Source organism: Balaenoptera ricei, chromosome 8 (assembly GCF_028023285.1).
Source record: "Balaenoptera ricei isolate mBalRic1 chromosome 8, mBalRic1.hap2, whole genome shotgun sequence".
NCBI lineage: Eukaryota > Metazoa > Chordata > Mammalia > Artiodactyla > Balaenopteridae > Balaenoptera > Balaenoptera ricei.
The window spans coordinates 25,289,299-25,307,879 of record NC_082646.1 but is presented as its reverse complement, the minus strand read 5'-3'; the positions used below and the strand labels follow the sequence as shown (position 1 = coordinate 25,307,879).

The 18,581-nt window shown below is 52.3% G+C and overlaps 1 protein-coding gene and 1 pseudogene across 1 annotated transcript in view; one reads left to right on the top strand and one right to left on the bottom strand.

Annotated features, from left to right (window-relative positions):
* The window catches only part of LOC132370451 (centrosomal protein of 78 kDa-like), a 97,385-nt gene that overhangs the window by 55,659 nt on the left and 23,145 nt on the right, over nt 1-18,581 (bottom strand).
* On the top strand, nt 422-4,419 carry LOC132369493 (thimet oligopeptidase-like; annotated as a pseudogene).

Sequence of the window (18,581 nt, the reverse complement as noted above, 5' to 3'; positions counted from 1 at the left end):
GCCAGCTCCCCTCCCTGCCTTCCCAAGATTTTGGGCCTTTTTAATATGTGTCCATAATGCCATGAGCTACTATTTAACTTTTCTACGAGGACCCATTTCCCGAAATGCAGTGGTTTTTGGCCTTGCCTGCACTAGAGAACCCCCAGGGAAGGGAGAGAAGTCTCTCCCTCCCTCTCGCTCCCTCTCCCTCCGTATCTCCTTCTGGCTCTCTCCCTCTCCCTCTGGGGTGACGCCCGATGAGCTCAGATTCGCAGATGTTCCCCCCATCCCCTCTCTGTGCCTTGCGTGGGGTCTGGGCCTTCTCATTGTGGCCCGGGTACAGCCTTGACATTCAGACATCGGTTCCTGCAAGGACACTTGCGTTTGGTCCATACCGCGTGTGGCTGCAGACTGTGCTTCTCCCGTTTAGCATCTTCAGTAGATGGGGCCTGTGTACGAGCCCTTCATCTTCCCCGCAGACACCACTGGTGCTTGCCGGGCCTCGCGGGTGATGCGGGGGGCACGGGGAACAGTCCTGTGTTCCCACCTTCTTGGGCTGCAGACAGGCCACGTTGGTCCTGTGGTGACTGGGGGCTCCCAGGAGAACCCCACCGCAGAACCGGAGAGGTTGCCCCAGAGAAGGTGGCGTACGCCTGGGGCTGGGCCTCACCAGTGAGCCACGGGCCACCTGCAGCAACAGGCATCTCGCCGTCCAGGGGCTGGGTGTTCGGGCGCCGTGGGGATGAGCTGCTGTCTGCACGGCAGCCGAGTTTGTATTGTTGAGCCCGGGGAGGCCCCTGGGTGGCTCCTGGAGAGCCTGGCCGCATTTCTTCCTGCCCTTGGCCTTAGAGCCCATCACGGTTCACGCCGTTTCTGGTTCCAAAAGGACCTGTGTTAATAAAGACCACGTGTTAGGACAGCACCAAAGTGTCTAGAAATCCGGGCCAGGAGGAGGAGGGAGGGGGATTGGCTGTGCCCGCCAGTGGCCTGAGAGCCCTGCCCGCCCGCAGAGACCTGGCCCGGGGCCCCACGGGGAGGGCATGGCCCATGGTCCCCAGCGCCGGCCGTCTCTGGGTTCCAGGAGAACTGCACGATCCTCGGGGAGCTGGTGAGGCTGCAGGCCCAGAAGTCCTGCCTGCTGGGGTTCAGCACGCGTGCCGACTCCGTGCTGGAGATGAACATGGCCAAGACCAGCCAGGTGGTGGCCACTTTCCTAGGTAACCCCGCCTCCACCTGAGTCCCAGTGGGGAGGGCGTCAGGCGGACCTTAACTGGATGTGGTGCTGCCTGAGAACCCACTGTGTCAGCCCTTGGGGGTCACCTTCCCGGACCCTTCATTCTGCCTCGAGGGGCGCAGGGTGGGGGGCGGATGGGGGGCCACCACAGGGACGTAGCCGAGCCTCTCCGCTCTGCCGGCAGATGAGCTGGCCCAGAAGCTGAAGCCCCTCGGAGAGCAGGAGCGGCCGTGATCCTGGAGCTAAGGAAGGCCGAGTGCCAGAGGCGGGGCCTGCACTTTGACGGGCCCATCAACACCTGGGACCCGCGCTACTACATGAACCAGGGGGAGGAGACACGCTACCACGAGGACCAGTACCTGCTCAATGAGTCCTTCCCCATGCAGGTGGTCACGCGCGGGCTGCTGGGCTGACCTTCGACCTGGAGGAGGGCACCAACGTGTGTCACGAAGACATGAGGCTCTACACGGTCCGGGACGCAGCCTCAGGCAAGGTCATCCATCGGCAAGTTCTACCTGGACCTCTACCCTCGGTGCGTGCGTGCGGGAACCTGTCGGCCGTGGGCCGGAGCTCCTCTGCGGAAGCTGGGCCTCACCCCACGTCCCTCCCCAGGGAAGGGAAGTCCGGGCACGCGGCCTGCTTCGGCCTGCAGCCGGGCTGCCTGCAGCAGGATGGGAGCCGCCAGATCGCCATCGTGGCCATGGTGGCCAACTTCACCAAGCCCACGCCCGACACGCCCTCCCTGCTGCAGCACGATGAGCTGGAGACCTACTTCCACGAGTTCTGGCAAGCGATGCACCAGCTCCGCTCCCAGGCGGGTGCGGGCGCGGGGCTGCGGGCAGGGGCCGGGGAGGGCCTGGGAGCGCGTGGTCCTCAGGCAGGCCCTCGCCACGGGATTCTTCCGCTGATGTCACCCCGCACGTGGCGACGCCCTCGGTGTCATCTTCCATCGTCAAAGCCTACACACTGGATGCGTAAACAACAGAAATGGATGTCCTCGAGACTCTGGAGGCTGGAAGCCCCAGATCAAGGAGTCAGGACTGGTTCCCTGCATGTTAAGTACATGTACTCAAGAGTTGCCTTTAAAAAAGACAAAAGAAAAGAAAGGCACGTTGCATGCAAGTCTGGTGACAGGCGGCGATGAGAACCAGAGGGAAGGCTCTGGGGCCGGGAGCGCTGCGCTCTGTGAGGCCCTGGGGCTGCTGCCAGTCTCCGTGGAGGCTCAGCAAGTCCCAGTGACTTCCCCACGGTGGGAGGGGGCCCCCAGCTCAGCGTCTGGGCCCAGGACCCACTGCTCGTTCAGTCTTCCTGCGGTCAGCCCTTCGTCCTGAGAGCGATGCTCTCACAGGCTGCACCGGAGCGCGTGGGGACACTTTACTGAGCTGTGCAGCCATCACTACTGCCCTGTTTTGGAACATTTCCATCACTCCAAAAATGTCCCTCACGTCCTTAGTTATCATTCCCTCCCTTCCCCAGCCCCTGACAACCAGGAACCCACTCTCTGACTCTGTGGATCTACCTGTTCTGGACGTTTCCCCTCAGTAGGGTCACACCCTGTGTGTCCTTCTGTGTCTGACTTCTCTCGCTGAGCATCGTGTTCTCAGGGTCCATGCACGTGGCAGCGAGTGTCAGGGCTTCACCCCTTTGCGTGGCTGAGGGCCGGAAAAAAGAAAAAAGAAAAGAAAGGCACGTTGCCTGCGAGTCTGGTGACAGCCGGTGATGAGAACCAGAGGGAAGGCTCTGGGGCCGGGGGCACCGCACCCTGTGAGGCCTTGGCGCTGCTGCCAGTCTCGGTGGGGCACGGGCAGCACTGTCCCCCAGGGGCTGCGGGACAAGCTCATCAAGTCCCGGCAGGCCAAGCCAGGTTCGGCCGGGCCGAGGGAAGGGAAGGGGGCGCCTGGACCGCCTGGCTGGAAAGCGCGGCCTGGACACAGTGCGATCCCCCCATCTCCTTCCTCCCGCCCCCCAGGCCTCTTCAACCTGCGCCAGATCGTCCTGGCTGAGGTGGACCAGGCCCTGCACACGCAGACGCCCGCGGACCCGGCGAAGGAGAATGCCCGCCTCTGCCAGGAGATCCTCGGGGTCCCAGCCACGCCAGGTAGCCAAGCGCGCGCCGGGCCCACCTTAGCGGTCGGTTGGCGGCTATTGCCCAGGTCAAGAGGATCGTCTGGTGGTGTGTGAAAGGGGACCGACTGACAGGCTCTGGCCGAGGCCCGGTGACCTCTGGCCTCTTCCTGCCTCGGTTCCTTGGCTGGTCCCTCCAGCTGTGGCCCGCGGAGTCCGAGGGTGGGGTGGGCGTATCTGCACGTGCTTTCTGGAGAGCCTGGAAGAGGCAGGAGAGGGCTTCATAGCCCGGACGGAACGCGTCGACGAGGTTTGCCCGTGCGTGTTGGTGCGGACACGCGGTTCACTCCCTCGTGAGCGCTTTAACCCGCACTCTCCCTGTGCTGGAGGGCAAGCCCTGACTCATCCCTCGGAGCCTCGGCAGCTGACCTTGTAAGAGGCTTAGGGGTGAACCCTCGTGAGCTTCAGTAGAAAGCCGGTAAAGATTGATTTGTGTCCCTCCACTGAGTTGCCCGCAAGCTCCCCGTTTTCTAGAAGTGTTGGGCCAATACTCCCTCTAGTGGCAGGGGACTCAGACAGGGCTGTTTGAGGCCCTCCGATCTGGGGAAGGGGCACGGAGCGGACAAGGGGCCGGGCAGGAGCCTTTCCGCGTGTGTCCCAGGGACCCACCTGCCTGCGACCTTCGGCCGCCTGGCAGGAAGATACAATGCCCAGTCCTATGGCTACCTGTGCAGCGAGGTGTACTCCGCGGACACGTTCCACACACGCTTCAAGCAGGAGGGCGTCCTGAGTGGCAAGGTGAGAGGCCGTCCTGCCGCGCAGACCAACACGGAGGTCCTTGGCCTGGGCCTAGATGCTTGTGCCGCCCGCCTGGGCCTGCCAGGCTCTGAGGGCCCTGCCCTGGACCTCCTGCTCCCCTGTCCTTTGTTCAGTCACAGCAGAGGTGGCCACACCCACACCCTCAGTGAAGGCGGAGCTCCACCCTCCTGCAGCCCCGCCCCCTCTCGGCAGGTTGCCATGGACTACAGAAGCTGCATTCTGAGGCCAGGCGGCTCCAAGGATGCCAAGGGCATGGTGAAGCTCTTCCTGGTTTGTGACCCCACGCAGGATGCCTTCCTCCTGAGCAAAGGGCTGCAGGTTGAGGGCTGCAAGCCGCCGGCCTGCTGAAGGCACGGGGTTCTGCCCACCTAGGCGGGCCCGGTGCCTTAGCGCCCCGCTGGGGCGGGGGAGGGGCAGCGTGTCCTCCCAGCCCCTGAGTCCCTGGCGGGCCGGCCTCGGCCAAAAGTCTCCACCTGGACGTGACTGGAGAGCCTGGCGTCAAGGCTCCCCCTTGTTGCACTAATGCAATCCCTTCCTGGGGAGCTTTCCTGCTAACAAAACGGTTCTTTGAAAACGCAGCCATTAATAAAAAGACTCCACTCCTGGTCTCTGCCTGCGGTCCCTTCCACCACAGGAGCGGCATGGGGGCCGTCACACTGGGGGGAGTTCTGACCTTGGTCGGGGATCAGCCCTGCGGCCGTTGCAGGCTGCTCTCTGCTGGTGTAGCGTCTGGGTCACTGGGAGATGGCTGAGCTGTGGGGTGAGTTCAGACGGGGATGGCTCCCCCCACCCCGGCCGGGCCGGCTCTCCAGTGAGGGGGTGTCAGGTTCCTGCCGGCCTCTCGCCTGCCCGGCACTGTTTGGCATGTCGGGGGCTGTGATTGGCTGCAGCTGGTTCTGGCGGTGGGCACAGCTGCGGGAAGCCCGGCTGTGGCTGTCCCTGTCGCCATGTCCTGTCCTCCTGCTCACGGCCGGCCGGCTGGCTCCCTCCGTTCATCGGCAGCTGGTGAAGTCTGGACCACAGCAAGGGGCCGCCTTCCTGGGTCCTAGCAATTCTTCCCAAAGGCCTTAGGGATGTGTTTTGGTGGCAGTAGGAATTCAGAGAGGGTGCTGCCCCACTGGAGCACTAGGGTGGGTCTGGACCGTCCCGTGTGTCCTTCCCTGGCCTTTGAGCTCCTCGGGAGCCCTGCCTCCGGCCCTTCGCCCCCACAAAGGACGCCAGGCAGCGGAGCGAGGGCGCGGGCAGCGCCCCGACCTTCTCCCCGGGGCCCAGGCGGGCAGGCTGTGCCACGTTCTGTCCTTCCCTCAGCCTGCCCGCCCGTTCTCACCCGCCCTGGGCCAGTCGGCTGTGGACCAGGCTGTGGTGTCTGCCCTTCTGCAGACCCGGCTCAGCTCCCTGCACCCACTTCTGTGCCTTCTGTGTTCTGGGCTGGTCGCAGGCCCAGAGCCGGTGGGCAGGCACCCCGTGGCCGGGAGGGCTGTTCCTGCGAATTCCCTGGGGCTCGAAAAGGAGCACAGCCGGCCTTCCATCCGGCACTTCTCCATGGACATGGAAGGGGCGTGTCAGGGCCTAGGGGCTGCTCCTCTTCCCGCGCACCGAGCCCCCCGATGGTCCCCGTGCAAAATCCAGGTGTGGCGTTGGCACCCCAGCCGTGCGCCGGGCAGTCTGTGGCGGGCGCCACAGGCCCCGGGCTGGTGGGCCACAGGGTTCCCGAGTGGCAGGTCACGACTGAGAGGGTGAGGCCTTTCCCCGGGTCCAGGGCCCAGACTGACGCCGGCTGGAGGCCCCTCCGCTCACCGCCCGCACCCCCCAGCCCCTGCCCTCACGTGAGCCCCCAGGGCTGAGCTCAGGTGTTGCATGCCCAGGCTCTCCGGCAGCCCAGCCCGTTCCCACTCCTCCATGGTCACTGAAGGACTTGGAAGCAGGTTGCCCCACAGAGACTGCTGTTCCCCGAGCCCTGGGCAGGGGGCGGGGAGGACGGGCACAGGGCCCTGCAGGGGTGTGGGCGCCGGGGCAGCAGCCGGAGCAGCTCCACACAGTAAGTAAGAGCATCTCACCTAAACCAGTGTGTTTCTCCAGCCGCCCCGGGACCTGGGCTCAGGTCCTGGGGCAGGAAGGGGCAGCAGTGCAGCTGTTAGCTGTCACTGGGGGTCGACTGTGGCCCGGTGCCACCTCTTAGATCCTCCCCCGTCCCCTTCCAGGGTTGCGACCAGACCCCTGCCAATCGGGTTCTCACTCCTCCCCGTCCCCTACGCCTGCTCCATGAAGGTGGAAGGAACACATTTTTTAAAAGGTTAGAGCTCGGGCTTCCCTGGTGGCGCAGTGGTTAAGAATCCGCCTCCCAATTCAGGGGACAAGGGTTCAAGCCCTGGTTTGGGAAGTTCTCACACGCTGCGGAGTAACAAAGCCCGTGCGCCACAACTACTGAGCCTGCAATCTAGAGCCCGCGAGCCACAACTACAGGTGCCCGCGTGCCTAGAGCCCGTGCTCCGCAACAAGAGAAGCCACCGCAATGAGAAGCCCACGCACCGCAACCAAGAGTAGCCCCTGCTCGCCGCAACTGGAGAAAGCACGCACGCAGCAAGGAAGAGCCAACGCAGCCAAAAATAAATAAAATAAATGAATAAAATAAATAAATAAAATTTAAAAAATCATATTAAAAACCTATTAATGAGATTTTAAAAAATAGTCAGTTAGTTACTTAGTTAATTATGCCGGGTCTTAGTTGCCACAGGCCGGCTCCTTAGTTGTGGTAATCAGATATTTTATATTCTTTTTTGTTCCTGAACAAAGGCCTCAGAATCCAGTACCTATTTGATAACGCTCACAGCATAGCTCAGCACGGAATAGCCACATTGTTTTTCTTTGGCTGCTATGTACCAAACAGCCTTTTGTACTGTTTTACCAAATGCATGTATTTAATACCTGTTTTACAAAACATAGTGAGATCTCAAAACTTTAAATTGACTAAAGTAAGATTCTCTCTGTAGTACTACTTATTTGACCAACAAACACTACCTGATGACACCGGTGTGGTGCACTGAGCATTACTCTAGCATATCGGGATAAACCCTGTTGCGACAAGTGTTCATCCTCCAAGTCCCCAAGGCCTCTCACACACTGCCAGCGAAACTGCTTCCTGCTTGGGAAAGAGTGCCCCAGTTCGTTTCTTCAGAAGCTTGAAGGCTATGGAAGCCCTCCAAAAAGTTAGAGGGCAAAGAACAACTCTAAAACTGGCACATTTGTTTAAAAAAAACACTTGTCAATATTACAAGAGCCAGCTTGCTTTCCCTTGTGACACGTTTTCTTAGGAGGCAAGGGATGGGACCATGTGACTTGGACAAGCTGTTTCCCTCTGTCTCAGTGTCCCACCTGTGAGTGGGTAGTCTGACTCAACTTCGTTACAGACATCTGAATAAGGATCATGAACAGTGGCATCTAATTTCCAAAATAAAAACAGGAGAATGAGTATGTCTTTCACAACAGGACGTCAAGTCTACCTCAATGATATTGCTAGCCTTGAGTCCAGTGCTTCTCGCTCAGTGCAATTGTGCCCCCAGGGGACATCTGGGAAAGTCTGAAGGTGATTTTGGTTGTCACAACTGGGAGGAGAGAGAGGGAATGTTACGGGCATCTAGTGAGTAGAGGTCGGGACCTTGCTAAACACTCTACGATGCACAGGACTCACACCTACAGCAAAGGTTTATCTGGCCCCAAAAGTCAATGCCTTGGTTGAGAAACCCTGCCTTAGAGCAAACCACGGATACTCATCTTTAGCAGGTAACAGGGCATTTACTACACACCTGTAAACCTACAGACTTCCCGACTTACACAGTTAATCCTGTGGCAGGAATGAAATAGATAGCGTGTGACCATCTAGTAGTATCTAGGTTTGCGCCTCAAGTCACATGGGACAGTGCTAGAGACTGACCTTTTCTATATTGGAGGCCTTTGGCAAGCCACCAGTTTTCTAACCTAAAAAGTCTAAGCAGCATTATTACAATACACATAATAACACGACAACTCTGCTTTTATAGAGAGATTAGATGTGGGAAAGGAGCTTATCTGACATCAGAAGGAAATGCTTTAAACGCATCACATCTGCTGGTTTGACTGTCAAATCTTGACAGCTGGAGAGGTAGGAAGGTAGACAGGAGAGAACACACCAAAGTTACCGGCCTGCTGAGTCCTCGGGTCTAACCATAATACACTTCGTACTGCCCTGGGTCCAGGGATATGTTCTAACACCCACTCAGTCACTTACGGTCCATAGACAGACCAAATATAAATTCACAATTACCAGCAAGTCTACCAAAAGAAGGCAGAGTTAAGAAACTGAAACGCGAGCCCTACCTGCTCTTTTTCTTCTTCATCGACAGAATCACCTGATTTTGCTTCTTCAGGGTCTTCCTCAGGTTTCTGTTTGGCAGGGCTGTCACACACAGTAAGGCCAACTGGTAGCTCAGCCAGACCCTAGACTTCCAGTGGGCACAAAACAGCTTATATTCCTCCCTACCAAGAATACCCTCTGTTTGGAAAGATTCAGGGCATGGACACCCTCTTCCCTCCAAGGAGAAGCCCTTTTTGCCAGGACATTAAAACAAGCTTCGAGCTTAATGTTTCTTTGGATGACAGGTTTAGAATACCACCGTTTTGCAGACCCTAAGAAATAATGGATCTAGACTTTGATCAACGGCTGCTAGAATCACCGAAGAGACATTACATGCCTCTGATGGACAGCCCCATACCGTCAATGAAGTCGCACAAAATAAAGCTGGAATCTGATCAGGACTCTAGACCTAACTACCAGTTGACAGAAAACTGGAGACAAGGGAACACATTCACCACCAAAACGATGCAGTCAGCCAGACCTAGAAGCTATTAGACAAAAGACCTATTTTCTTTACATAAATGGCAAGAAAATAAGGAATCTATCACTTGAAAGGCTTAAGGAACAAATCAACCAAACTCTGTTACACAAGGGGAGGTATGAACACTGCTATATATTTGTTAGTAAGGAACTGTTACACTTTATAAGGCATGTTTTGTCTTCTTCAAAAGACTGTTTGCTAGATGTTAGCAATTATAGCAAAATATGAATAAAAAACTTGTCAGAGAAGGAGACCTTGTCATCTAGAAATATCGTATTTGTGGATAAGATGACATGTCCGACTTGTTTCAAAGTAATCCAACTGGGGGGACATGGGTATGTATGGAGTTGTAATCCATTTGGAATAATTTTCACTTGGAGCATATGGGGGTATAGACGAAACAACAGCCAGGAGCTGTTAACTGTTGATACTGGGTGATAGGTACACAGGGGTTCATTTTACTATCCTTGGTATTTTGTGTATGTACATTTGCAGTTTCCCATGCTAAGAGTAAAAATGGATGAGGTCTTCAGAAATGCTGTTCCATGAATGTCTAAAAACAGAATATCAAAAGGAAAACCTAAGCAATGTGGAAGTCAGAATTACTAAGTTACATCCTACTAATTCTATATGTGTTTTACCAAAAACAGTTGGCCCCTAAAATCGGGGCTGTCCATTCATTATATACTGACCCCCTTGTGAAATGAGATGTGATGGTGGTCTGCCTGGTAGTTTGCCTTGTAATCCTGGGGCTCCATGAGACTTCAGCTGCTTACAGAAAAGAAACAAAAAAGCCACTATGAATAAAGAGTTCACAGCCAAGGTACAGTTCTTCAGCATTAGCAAGCTGGTGCACAGACCAGGTTCTGAGGATTAAGTATCCTTCTCTTCTTATTCTAAGCAACCACCGTCTTCATAAAGTCATCAAATTAGCACCTGCCAGTTTGCTAGGCCATTTTAACACAAGCTCTTGTATGAAGGGCCCAACCCTGAGACGGACAAGGAAACAGAGCCTCTGCTTATTTCGTCAAACGATGAAGTGGCCAAGCACCTGACCTGAGCTCGAGTCCCAGGCTCTTATTTTTAAAAATTCCAGAGGAGTTACTCTGACTACAAGCGGGGAAGGGGTCTAAGAAGAAATGTTTAGCTTCAACAGGCATGTCACTTACAAGTCATAAATATCAGCAGCTCCTGTTTTCTTATACCTCATCAATTCAACCACATTTGGGGATCTAATGCTCTATAACTTGGTCGAAGACAAAAATTTAAAGTATATATCTAAGCTAGTTAGAAGTATACACAAGAGGGAATTCCACGGCGGTCCAGTGGTTAAGACTCAGCACTCTCACTGCCGAGGGCCCGGGTTCGATCCCTGGTTGGAGAACTAAGATCGTACAAGCCGAGCAACACAGCCACCCCCCACCCCCACCCCCCAAAAAATAAAAATAAAAAAAGATACACAAAAAACAAGTACTGCCGGTGGAGGGGTTGTGTGTGGGGGGAACAGACAGACCCTATGGCACCAAGTCTGTCCTCCCCTTAGGCGGTACCAGACTCCAACGAGCTCAAACGAGTCAAGTGCTCTTACATTTTGTTTCTCCATCGGACTTGCTTCTCCTGGGCATGCAAAGTTTGGAAACAGGTTTGGGGGACTTCTTTTTCTCTGCTATTTCCACTCTGCGCTCCTCACCACTTGTCTGCCTCCCGTTTTCTAGACATCCATTCACTTCCCGACTGAAAGCATGAGCTCCGTTCTCCAAGGACAAATCTGTATTTAAAAGGGATTTGACTTTAGCCAGGTAGCCCTCCTACAGCAGGAAAGGATAATTTAAGTAGCAGTGAATGTAAACAAGTGGCCATGAGAGAATAAGGAAACACATGCGCTTCCTTTATAACTATCAGGTAACAGGGAGAGGTGGGATGATCCTGCCTCCCTGGTCACAGACAAGTTACATGGGAGGAAACGTTTTCTAGCCGCCGGGATGCTGACGACTTAACCTCCGATAATTCTTCTTTATGTCATTTGGTTTCCAAGTCACATAACTGATTCTTTATTTCTGTCTGCAGAAATTCAGGCAAGAGATTCCATTTCTCCTTCACACATTCCTAAGGGAAGGATATAGGTTTAGAAGTCTCCACATTCCCAAGCTATGAACCAATGGACTAATACACAAATAGTTACACTGCCTGGTCACATAACAATGACTGAATGGCAGGCAATGCTGAGTCGGCCAAAAAGGAAACTAAATATTCACAAGACATGTTCCTGCTGTTTTCGTTAAGATCATATCACACCATCTCCAGAGTGGTGAAAAATGGAAAGATTAAAGGTGAAACAGACACCTAATAGCATACTCGAACAAACCTGATTTTGAAAAACAGTGTGACCAGGACAAATTATAATCCAGACTCGATGGTACGGAACCCAGACTGGGAAACTCGATGAGTTACCAAAAGCTAACCAATAATAGCCTATTAGTCCAGCACGTTAGACAAAAACATCCACGTTATCCTCAACTTCAGGGAAAAGAGAGCCAATTCCACTTAAATTTGTTTTTAGGAACTACATAGTGTCTGTCAAATGGTCACATTTGACCACACATTTTGTTCAGGTGGAGATTACCTTACCTTTTCTGTTAAACTCTCTCTTTCCAAATCTGAGCCTAGGGGAAGAAAAGGGAAGATACAAACGCTTGTTCAGCAACATTGTCTATCTGTAAGAATACCACAGTTTAAAGAACTTTGGAAAGAAGTTTAACATGAATGTTAGAAAAAAATACAATGGCCCTTCCCTCCCCCAGTGTCTAGAATGCCCTAAGGTAATGCCTACACGTTAAGAAGTTATTTTCAATATGAATGAGGTCCCCCTTTTGGGGGGTGGTTTTCTGTTGGTGGTAAGAGATGGTATAGGAGCTCTAGAACAACATTTTTTCTTTTTTTTTTTTTTTAACGTTATTTTAAAGACACTGGGAAAGGGGAAGCAGGTCACACAGTTGGGTTCCTTCCCAAGCTAATTGACCTATAGGTGGTCTTCCTCCAGTTGGACCTGACAAGATTTCATAGAAGGGCATACAGCGGTTAGAAAGAGTGGACCAGGGTGACAGGATGCTGTGGGGAACAGCCAGCTAACATTCCCAAAGGCCAGGATGGGGTGGTGGCAGCATTCGGAGAAGGAATATATGAAAGTGGAGGAGTCAAGGCATCTGGGGCAGCAGGGGGTGCCCACACCCAAGCAAGAGAGATGAAGCTAGAAAAGTTGGCTGGCGCCTCACCCAAGAGCTCATCCTTGCAAATGTTTGTACCCAGTCATTCAGAAGTGCAGAACTGTCACGAGTTTAGCTGGAAAATCATGGCCTGATTTGGTTCTTGAAGATTAGTATCTTGCCTCTCTGGGGAGGAAGGCAGCGAAAAGAAGAAAGGAACAAAACTAGAAGACACCGAGGAAATGGGGAGGCTGCTGTTCCTAGCCTGGGCGCTGACTGTGGGCAGTTGGGTGCGAACAGGTCTAACCAGCTGGGCAAGCGTCCCTCAGCAGAGGGGCAGCACCCTGGGCAGGCACTGGGCCTCCACCATCTATGGATCCTCCCCTCCGGCACCCAGGCTAGGTACTCAGTTACCAGCAGCCCAAAGGGCAGGAACAGAGCTCTGCCAGGCTGGCCTTCCCAGAGGGCACGTGTAAGCAGCACAGCCAGGAAGGTGAGCGACAGGCTTTGCTGGCTTGTCGGGAAGGAGGGCGACGTCTGGCTCAGCACGGCTGGAGTCAGCGCTAGCCTCCCCTCGGACACGGGCACTGGGCCCCCGGCCTCAGGCGCACACAGGCCTCCAAAGCCCTTCCCTCAGGATGGCGCTCAGACCCTCCACCCAGCCCACCCTCCCGCCCCAAACACCAGCAGGTCAAGCACCACTCAGAGAAGGGGGCCTTTAAAGGGCTTTGGAAAATCTTAGAATCCGGATATGGAAGCTACTATGTTTCACTTGTAGCTGAGAGCTCTGCTCCCAGAGCACAGGATGGCCGAGGGGGGCGAGATGGGAGGGTCTCGCTGTGACCCCCAGGCACCGCTGGCCTTTTCAGCCACATGCCTGCCTTCCTTGGAAATACATTTCATTAACAGCCAAACGGAACACCCTGAGAAACAGGAGGAATTATTGGTTCGTTTCAACCCTTAGCAACAGTGAATTTTCACCACCGGCTATTTCGTCTGCTCTCTGCAATGCACTGGAACTTTCCTTTGGGCTAAACGTGCCTCAGCTGTCCACGGCACCCGACACACATGGTGACTCCGCCTGACCCAGGAGCGCCCTGGGCCCCAGGCACAGGGTCCCTCCTTCCTGACCACCCCCTCGTGGGAGTGCTGAGGCCAGCCAGCCCCCAGCTCTGGGGGCTCAGCGTCCCCTCGGAAGTGACTGCGCGTCAAGCTCCCCACCGACCCCCTCCCCCCTGGTCTCCCTCCCGCCAGGGCCGCTTCGTGCGCGGTGCCGGTCGGGCCCTCCTCAGGGGGAAGGAGACCCCGGCCGACTCCGCTCCACTGACCTGCCGCTGCCCATCCGGGACGTGGCCGGCGAACGACCGGTAGGTGTCGGGGAAGGCCCGAGGGCGGGCGCCCTCCCGCACCCTCACGACGCGGTGCTGCTCCGGGTGGAGCCCGCGACCCGGGGGGCAAGAGGCGCGACGGGGGTGGGAACGAGACGGGGCCACGAGAAACCCACCCCGGGCCGGGGCGCAGAGGCAGGATGTGGCGGGGAGGGCCGGCCCAGCCGCGAAGCCCGTGCCTCCGCCCCGCCCAGACCCGAGCGGCCCTCAGACCTCCCTGCCGGCCGCTGGGCTCGGGGTGGGCGACGGACGCGTCGAAGAAGCCGTCCCGCTCGAGCCGTCCAGAGAGGCCGGCCCAGGGGTTGTGCCTGTTCCCGGCGTGGGGCGAGCACCAGGGCCTGAGGGTGTGGAGCCGTCCGGTTGCAGGTCACAGGCTTTGCCTGTCAGAAAGGAGGGCTGCGATGGGGCTGTGCCGACGGAAGGGGAGGATGGAGCCGCTCACAGTCCCCGTTTGCCAGGCAGAGCTTCATCGCGGACCCTGTTCTCAGCAGCCATGCGCAGCAGGGACACCCAGGCCTGGCGAGTCTGCGCCCCACCCAGGGCCGCTGGGTTCCTGCGCGGCAGCCCGGCATCTCCTGCTGAGAAACCCCAGAGACGGTGTTCCTTCCCCCGAGCCCACCGCAGCGCTGCAGAGCCCAGGGGGGCTGGGGGCTTCACCCCAAACTTGAGGAAGCCACACCTGGGGGCTGGGCCACAAGCGGGGGTCCCACCTTCCCCGCAGGAGCAGACCCCACGGAGGGTCTATCTTTTGGAAATAAAGTTAGACTAACAGGTTTTACACACAGAATCTTATAGCTGGGAAAATCCTTTGTGTCATTCATGTAGCTTCATAAGATTTTTTTTTAATGAGAGGATGGATTTCCTTGAGCAAGAGTCAATTTCCAGGAATGGGTCCCTGGATACCAAGGACTGTTTTGGGGAAGAAAGACGAATCTATTCTGTGAACGCCTTATAGAACTTATTCTATATTGTAGTTCTCTCTGGAAACACATGTACCGTTGATCTTTGTAGCAGCCCTTAACATCCTCAATAGAAGCTCTCATTTCCCCATTAGTACTTGTTATAGACTGAATATTTGGGTCTCCCCAGCATTCACATGTTGACACCCTACCTCCAATGTGATGGTATTAGAAGGTGGGTCTTTTGGGAGGTGATTAGGATTTGATGAGGTCATCGGGATGGAGCCCTCATGATGAGATTCTTATCCTTGTGAGTCATGAGAGAGCTGGCTTTTTCTCTCTGCTCTCTGCCCTGTGAGGACACAATGAGAAGTGGACAGTCTGCAACCCGGAAGACAGTCCTCACCAGAAGGCGATGATCCTGGCACCTAGATCTCAGACTTCCAGCCTCCAGGACTGAGAAGGCATTTTTGTTGTTTACAAGCCCCCACCCCGCCCCGTTTGTGGTACTTTGTGACAGCAGCCCAAACTGACTTAGCGCTCTTTTCTTCAACTAAATGGAAGAATTTGTGAAGCCCATCCATTTTATGATACAATTTCCCAAATAACCAATATTCTGTCTACACACTCTGATTTCTCAACTTTTTTATTTATCAAGACTGTTATAAAAAAAGCTTCCAGGGCTTCCCTGGTGGCGCAGTGGTTGAGAATCTGCCTGCCAATGCAGGGGGCACGGGTTCGAGCACTGGTCTGGGAAGATCCCACATGCCGCGGAGCAACTGGGCCCGTGAGCCACAACTATTGAGCCTGCGCGTCTGGAGCTTGTGCTCCACAACAAGCGAGGCCGCAACGGTGAGAGGCCCGCGCACTGCGATGAAGAGTGGCCCCTGCTCGCCGCAACTAGAGAAAGCTCTTGCACGGAAACGAAGACACAACACAGCCAAAAATAAATAAATAAATAAATTTAAAAAAGAAAAAAAAAAACCTTCCATATTTTTTCCTAATAAATTGTTTCCAATCCAAGTTGTCACTATAATGGTTCTATGATATTAATAATATGAGCCCTAAAACCCTGCTTAAAATAATCATTTATTTGTCTTATGAATAAGTTCAGGGTTCAAATGCAAAAGTTTTAAAAGGATATACTGGGTAAAACATCTATGTCATCCCTCTGAAGGAAACAAGGAGGGAAGAAAGGAAGGAAGGAAAAAACATTGAATTCGCCCTCAGTTTAGCTGCCACTTCCTAAGGGAAGCCCTTCCCAATTCCAGACCCCCAGGCATCACAAATAAGCTCTCATGGGACACTGTCCATACTGTTGCAGGTCATGTTCCCTGAAAAGCTGATTCTGAGACAGGGACAGACTTTCAGGAAGTTTCTTGGGGTGTGTTTTTTGGGATAAACATAGAATTACCGTATGACTCAGCAATTCCACTCCTAAATCATTGAAAACAAACACTGAAACAAACCTACGTACACACATGTTTATAGCAGCACTATTCACGGTAGAAAAATCATGGAAATAACCCAAATGTCCATCAATAGATGAATGAATAAACAAATTGTGGTATATACCTACAGTGGAATAGTAACTCAGTCATAAAAAGGAATGGAGCAATTAAATATCAAACAATTACACGGCCAAAACATTTTTTTAAGGAATGAAATACTAATACATATTACAGTGTGGATGACTCTCACAAACATCATGCTAAGTGAAAGATGCCAGACACAAAGGTCACACACTGTATGATTCCATTTATCTGAAATATCCAGAATAAGTAAATCCATAGAGAAAGAAAGCAGATTAGTGGTCTCCAGGGCCTGACAGAGAGAGAGAAGTAGTATCTTCTCAATGGGTACAGAGTTTCCTTTTGGGGTGATAAAAATGTCTGTGGGAAGTAAAATTTTTTAATTGGAAAATGATTGATTAAAAACAAAAGTCTGTGGGGTATTTCTTGGTACTGCCTTTCCCAATTTTCACAGTAAATGGTCAAGTACACAGTAAATGGTCAAGTACAGCAGCCATGGTTTGAGAAAGAAATGATGACCAGGGCTCAGAACACTCACTCAGGGACGAGGGTGAGGGTCACCCCACCAAGTAAGCCATCCATTTTAGCAGAGATATTACCCAAGGATGAAGGGAATTGAGAATGGATAGCACAGGAAGGAGACAATGACTATCAGTTGTGGCCTTGAGGCCACCTACAGTAACAGAGGCTATATTTCGACACACTGACCCTCCTTTCACTAGTAGTTCATCTCACTCACCCTCTCCCCTAAAAACGATCCATGGAAACTATGAAAGACTTGTTTCCAGAACTTATGCAAAGACGTTGATCCGAGTAAAGGCAACAAAAGCAAAAATAAACAAGTGGGGCTACATCCAACTAAAAAGCACAACAAGGGAAACCACCAACAAAATGAAAAGGCAACGTACCGAATGAGAGAAAATTTTTGCAAATCATATATCTTATAAGGGGTTAGTATTCAAATTATACGAAGAACTCATACCAAAACAATAGAAAAAAAATCCAACTAGGGCTTCCCTGGTGGTGCAGTGGTTGAGAATCTGCCTGCCAATGCAGGGACACGGGTTCGAGCCCTGGTCTGGAAAGATCCCACATGCCACGGAGCAACTAGGCCCGTGAGCCACAATTGCTGAGCCTGCGCGTCTGGAGCCTGTGCTCCGCAACAAGAGAGGCCGCGATAGTGAGAGGCCCGCGCACCGCGATGAAGAGTGGCCCCCACTTGCTGCAACTAGAGAATGCCCTCGCACAGAAATGAAGACCCAACACAGGCATAAATAAATAAATAAATAAAATTACACACAAAAAAATCCAACTAAAAAATGGGCAGAGGATCTGAATAGACATTTTTACAAAGAAGATACAGAGATGGCCAGCAGGTAATTAAAAAGGCACCTAAAATCACTAATCAGCAGAGAAATGCAAATCAAACCACAAAGAGATATCACCTCATACAGGTTAGAATGGCTAACATCAAAAAGACAGGAACTAACAAGTGTTGGCAAGGGTGTGGAGAAAAGGGAAGCCTTGTGCACTGTTGGTAGGAACGTAAATTGGTGCAGCCACTATGGAAAACAGTATGGAGGTCCTCAAAAAATTAAAAATAGAACTATCATATGATCCAGCAATTCCACTATTTGGTATTTGTATGAAGGAAACAGAAACTCTAATTCAAAATGAAATCTGTACCCCCGTATTCACTGCAGCATTATTTACAATAGCCAAGACTTGGAAACCCCTGTGTTCATCTATGGATAAATGGATAAAGGACATTTGGCATAATATGCCAAATTATTTATTTATATATGTATATAATTTTATATATATGTATATAATTATATATATGTATATAATTTTATATATATATATATATATATATATATATATATATATATATATATATATATAAAATTCAGCCATGAGAAAGAAGCAAATCCTGCCATTTGTGACAGCATGAATGGACCGTGAGGGCGTTATGCTAGGTAAAATATGTCAGACAGAGAAAGAAAAATCCTGTATGATCTCACTTTATATGGAATTTTAAAAAAGCTCATAGATACATAGACTGGTGGTTACCAGAGGCAGGGGGTGGAGGGTGGGTGAAATGGGTAAAGATGGTCAATATGTACAAACTGCCAGTTATAAAATAAATAAGTCCTGGGGATGTGACTATAGTTAATAATACCGTACTGCATATTTAAAAATTGCTAAGAGAGTAGATCCTCAAAGTCCTCATCACAAGAAAAAAAGATTTCTACCATGTATGGTAATGGATGTTAACTAGACATACTGTGGTGATCATTTTTTAAATTGAAGTATAGTTGATTTACAGTATTATATTATAATAACAATATATTAGAACACAGTGATTCAATATTTTTATAGATTATACTCCATTTAAAGTTATTATAAAACATTGGCTATATTCCTTATAGCTTATTTATTTTATGCATAGTAGTTTGTGCCTCTGAATCCCCTCCCCTACCCCTATCTTGCCCGTCCCCTCTTTCCTCTACCCACTGGTAACCACTGCTTTGATGTCTAGATCTGTGAGTTCATTTCCTTTGTTACATTTATTCCTTATTTTTTAGGTTC